At 45.5% G+C, this 5,870-nt stretch overlaps 1 long non-coding RNA gene across 1 annotated transcript; it reads left to right on the forward strand.

Moving 5' to 3' along the window:
• The first annotated feature begins 2,000 nt into the window (after positions 1 to 2,000).
• On the forward strand, positions 2,001 to 3,958 carry LOC117265207 (uncharacterized). Its single transcript, XR_004502397.2, has 3 exons — positions 2,001 to 2,623; positions 2,788 to 2,861; positions 3,009 to 3,958. It is a non-coding gene; the product is annotated as an uncharacterized LOC117265207 (long non-coding RNA).
• Positions 3,959 to 5,870: the final 1,912 nt, after the last annotated feature.

Consider the following 5,870-nt stretch of genomic DNA (forward strand, 5'->3'; position numbering starts at 1 on the left):
GTGTCAACTTCAGCCTGTTACATGCATTGTCTGTTTTCAAAATACACTTCTGTTTTCACAGGAAATGTGCAGTTTGATACAGTCTCTTTCAAAATAAAAGCACTACGTCAGTACACAACACTGCACATTGGCATTTTATTTCCTCCAACAACAAACACATGGTTGGGTTTAGGGAAAAAGAACAGGGTTTGGCTTCACAATCTTACAGGAAGTGAACACCGGCCTCCTGGGTGAAAGTCAGTGGTTGTTGGACCCATCCACCCCGCCTCCCATCGGTCCTACTCGGATTTCCGCCATCTTAACTTTCACGGTGTTCCCATCACGTTTCCCCTGATGCCACCGGGTGCCGTTTCAGAATTACAACATCCGGTTGTGTATCTGGTTGACATGAAAGGACAGCTTTTTTTGTTGCTGTCCAATGCTGGAAGGCACTGCCTACATGCCAGATTTCACTGACTTCAGACTGAGACCAGGTTGACTGTACAGTGAACACTGAAGGAATTCCAAGAGAAGTTTCAGCTGGTTGCAATGTCTGTAATCCTCACGGATAGACACCACCAAATCCCCCTAAATCTGACACACTTCACCTTTAAATGTAGGTTTTTATATAAAAGCCAGTGGTTTAAAAGGGAGAAGTTCAAACCCTGACTCCTTTGTGCATGTGGACGTTGAATCATCAGATTCAGAAAGTTACAGAAATGCTCAGACGCAGCCCCCTGTTATTGGCTGTGTATTTACTCTTGATGGATGTAGTCGTTCATCCAGTGAGAACTTCTGATTGAGTGCACTGAGCCTTTAACCAGGGACAGTTTCCCAGTTTGACTGAGTGCCGCATCCCCTGACAAAACCAGTTCAGACTTCATCATGCACCATTTCCTTCTTAAGCATCTTTTCTCTTTGACCTTTAAAAACAGACACAGTGAACATGTCTGCTGTGTTTCTGCCTGCAGGAGGAGGATGTCTGGCGTGTGTGTGTGTTCAGGTTCTGCAGGAGGATGTCTGGCGTGTGTGTGTGTGTGTTCAGGTTCGGGTCCAGAGCAGCAGGTACGGAGCTGAAAACTGAACTGTGCTGTAATCACGGAGGGAAAAACCCCTCACCGCTGCAGTTTGACTGTTTTTCTCTTTTCCTCCTCGAGGTGAAGTTTACAAAGTCAATTATGTGCTGAGTGAGTTTCATGACCTCTGGGCCCCTGGAACCTGTAAGAAAAGCATTCCTCTGTGAAAATCAGACTTTCTGCAGTTATGTGTCCGACAACAGCGATACACACCAAGAGATTAACTCGCAGCCCGACTTCCCTGTGAGAAGCTTGTAAAACCAGGAGAGAAGGCAGCGTGATAGATCCCAGACCTCCCACACCAGTTCTCCTCCTCCCTCTGAAACCGACAGAAAACACTTCACGTCTTTACATCCTGAAACACACACGGCACCAAACCCTCAGCTTTTTACTCTGGTGTTTCCAGGGTGTTCGTTTGTCGTGAAAAAGTTAATAAATCGTTCATAAAAAGCGCCATAAACTTCTGAAGTTGTGTCCTTACAAGGATGTAAAATATAAATAATGACATGTCGCAATTAGTGTTTTTATTGTGCAGCTCCGCCCTCTGAGCTGCTTAGATAAAGAGACGGGCGGAGCCCTCAGTCCGTACTCTGCATTCAGTTCGTATTTGTGCACATTTTCTGAAAGCTTACAAATACAGATGAGACAGAGCAGAGCCACTGGAGATCATTGAGGCAGTGTCGCGTTTAACCTTCCTTAAGTTGAAGCAACAAAAGCACGTGGTTAGATTTAGAAAAGACATCATGCTTTAACCTGAAATTCACACAGGAAATGAACAGCAGGCTCTCAGATGAAAGTCCAGAGTTTGTTTGACACATCCACCTAATGTATGAACTCTCTGGCTCTGTATATCATAGTGGTTGCTGGTGACGTTACAAACTGCCGCTGGCTGGTGCGTATCACACTGCTGTGAAGGTGCCTCTGTGCTTCAGTGTCAGGCGCCTACATCACTGACAAAGCGGCGGTATCTGACGAGTTGGGAGTGAGACCAGGCTGGTTTGATGCATCAGAACAGTTTCATACATTAAATATGATAAGTTGATTTGAGAGTAACTGTCACAGTGGGCACTTCTGACCTGCCATACACGCCATCTGCTCAGCTTCCACTCGCCTGCCTCTCCTCCACACCTACCTGCCTGCCTATCACCTGTCCACTCATTTCCTGCTCTTGCCAGTCCACCACACCCTCATCAAGCCAACGCCGCTCACCTGTGGATCATGACTCCCTGTCACTATACAGACTCCAGCTTCTCAGACTCTGGTTGCCAGATTGTTCTTCGCCATCCCGATGCAAGACTCTCCAGCGTTTATCCCCGGACTGCTTCCTTGTTACCTCCTCAGTAAACCATTCAGGCTTCTGTCCTCGACCAAGAGCTCTGCTTCCGACTTCCTGGATTCTGTTCACCTGTTCCCTGTGGCTGATTGCTTCGCCATGTGGCTGCACATCCTGTCTCTGTGTGTGTGCACCATGGAATGAACTCATCACAGGTGTGTTGGTGTCTCCCGTGTGCACTCCTGGTTCCAGATTTCCTGCTCATCTGACATCACCTTCTGCCTGCTCCCTCACGGTACTGCTGCACTATGTTGATCTGTTTGCTGTGTGTGTGTGTATCCAGTGGATGCCGGCTACCCTGGCCAATCGGTGTGCTCGGAGGACTATTTGAAGCATTAATAATCTTTGTATGACAGAAACATTAAGTGCTTTTTTTGGGGTTGATTTATCCAACCATAGAGTGCTCCCCTAAAGACGGGGACTCTTTGGGGTCCAGGAAGAGTTCCAGTCGGCGTCCTCCAGGTGAAACGCAGGTAAGGTTCCTGATTCTCTTGAAAGAAAGAGTCCTGGGTTCCTGGAAAAGTTCTTGTGGTGGAAACAAGCTGTCAGTGTTGGTGTGTCCTGCCTCAGACAGCTGGGTCTAACCTCTCCCCCCTCCTCACCCCTCCTCCCACTCACAGCCTCTCAGAGCCAGACCTGCCGGCTGCAGGGGGCTTTAACCTCGGGGGTCCCGCCGCCTGTCTGCAGCCAGTCTGAAGGCAGGAGGACGCTGAGACGATGTGGAAACGTGAGGATCGCTGCAGGTCAGTCCTGCAGCAGCTCCATCCATCACAATGAGGAAATCTCTTCACCCTGTTTCACCTTTTCAGATCCACCTCCTCCACACTGACGTCTTTCTTTACAGCTAAACATTTGTTTTCTCATTGTAGCTGCCCGACATCTGCTCTTTTGTAGTTTATGTGTTGAGGAAATGGGGCCTACGAGGACATTAGTCAATCTGAAGACATCATCTAACCAGGCTTATTTCTACGAGAGGAAGATACTGTCGGATTACACTGTCTGAGATCAGTTCAGCTTTGAGGTCTGCAGACCAGTTTTAAAGCCAGTTATATACAGTAAAATATTTCTGAATATCTCTGTTGCTCTTATTCTGTTTCATTCTGAGATTATCTGTTGAGCGTTTGCAGGAAAACTGCTGAAAAACTAAACTTCGGGTGATAAAATTTTGGGCTTAAAAGAAGCTTGTTGTTCTGATTGTCTCATGAGATGTTGCTCAACTAAATGCTTAAAATATTTCTGTAATTCCTGCGCCCCAGTACCCTCCTCCTTGGCTTAAAGTTCAGTTGGTTGGTTTGGTTTTACGATCTTAATTGCTCTCCATCTTTTTCCTCAGGCCTTAAAAAAACACTGATACTAAATCCGTTGTATCACAGTGGAAAAACTCTGCTTCCATGTTCTTGAGGTGATCTGTTGTCTTCACTATGTGTTTTATATTCATGCGTTCACCTTGATGTTTTTGGAAGTTACCCATGGTTTTACTGAAACAGCTGCTTTTGTCAGACAAATTCAAATATTCAATCACAAAAATCACAAAGTATGAAAAAGGTTGTTTAATAAAAAAAAGAGGAGAGTCCTGTGGAGTGTTGTTACATTAAATGTTTCAGTCTCTACAGACCAGAGTTCTTTCCTTTCTTCTCTATGGGGAGATTTATTAAAATGTAGAAATGTCTTTACTGTAACTTTAGATTAATGCAACAACAATCATGGAAATATTTCAGGAGATCCATTGCAGCCAACAATTCCTGACTTTCACTCTCGAGGCTGGTCTTCGCTTCCCGTATGAAAGCCGAACCTTGTTCTTTTTTCCTAAACCCAACCACGTGCGTTTGATGTTGAAAGTTGTACTGAGGCAGTGCTTTTATTTTGAAAGAGACTGTATCAAACTGTACATTTCCTGTGAAAACAGAAGTGTATTTTGAAAACAGACAATGCATGTAACAGGCTGAAGTTGACACGGCGTCCCAGAACGTCAACAACCAACACACCCAGGGTACCTTGGACGTCATATGTGGACACAACTTTTAAAGGACCCGTATTTTTTGATTATTTTCACTTTTGATAAACTTGCCTGGCGCTTTTTTAAGCACATCGCATTGAAACATAATTTCAGCCAGCTGGCGAACATGAAGGGAGAGATGGCACACAGGGAGAAAATTAGGAAACAAACGTTATAGTAAACAAAACATCACCAGCGACACATGTTAGACAGCTACAGAAAATAAATTTACAGCTATGCTACTTTACATGGAACAACTTCATTACACACAACAAATTTCATGACTTTTCCAAAACTTTCAATGACTTTCAGTAACTTCCAGGCCTCAAAAACGTGATTGTGAAATTCCAGGACTTTTCTAGGTTTTCCAGGACCTTGGGAATCCTGTAAACCTGCAGTACTCACACTGACTCCTGTCGTGTCCTGAACAAGCACCGACTCCCCCCACTCACTCTGTCAGCTCCTCTGAGGTGTGTGTGTGTGTGTGTGTGTGTGTGTGCGCGGTCAGATCAGGTCACCCCCCCCTCTCTGTTGCCATCTAGTGGTTAATATTACCAAAATTCAACCTCACACACTCTGAGACTCTCTTTACCTCTGATACACACACACACTTTCATAACACGTCTCTGGTCTCTTTCACACACACACACACACACACACACACACTCTGTCTTTTTTCTGTAGCACACACACACACACACACACTCATGCTCTTTGAATCACACATTCTTTGATGCACCCCCTCTCTTTGAAGCAAAACCCCCTTTCCCCTTTTAGACAAACTTTGTTTTTAAAAACACACTCTTGTCGTCAACACTCAGGCTTCCTCTCTACGACACGGACAGACACTCTCTGACACGATTCCCTTTTGACTCTCGTCCTCACTGTCTTTTTAACACACACACACACACACACACACACACACACACACCTGGGCCGTGCCTGGCTGGTGTGTGTTTCCAGCATGCAGCAGCACAGATCGAGCAGCGGCTGACGCTCAGTTAAAAGCTGCTGGGTGGGTCCTAATTATTTCTTTGAAGACTCGCTTTTCCTCCCCGTCTGAGCTTCTGACGAGCTTCACTTTAAAGAGGCTAGACACACACACACACACACACACACTGTCATGCAACCCGCTCATCTGTCACATAAGACTTTAATGTCGACTCCAGACTGCAGATTTATGGGAACATAATGCTGAAACGTAGAGGAGCTGATAAGGAGGAGTGTGCTCAGCTGCTCGTTACGTCCAAAACTGCAACATTTATTTGTTTCATTCAAAATAAAGCTTGTGCGAGACGTTTATGGTTTTGGTTTAAAGTTGCATTTAAAATCATCTGTTGAAGGAATTGTTTCTAAAGTTGACTGACTGTCAGGGTCTATCATCTGTCCCCCTAGAGGCCCCTCAGACCCCAGTTTGAGAACCTTCGACCCTTTCAAGAGCCCCAGATGTGTCCTTGTCTGCACTGTGACGTCCACAGGGACGGAT

This window comes from Epinephelus lanceolatus, chromosome 10, assembly GCF_041903045.1.
Source record: "Epinephelus lanceolatus isolate andai-2023 chromosome 10, ASM4190304v1, whole genome shotgun sequence".
Classification (NCBI taxonomy): domain Eukaryota; kingdom Metazoa; phylum Chordata; class Actinopteri; order Perciformes; family Serranidae; genus Epinephelus; species Epinephelus lanceolatus.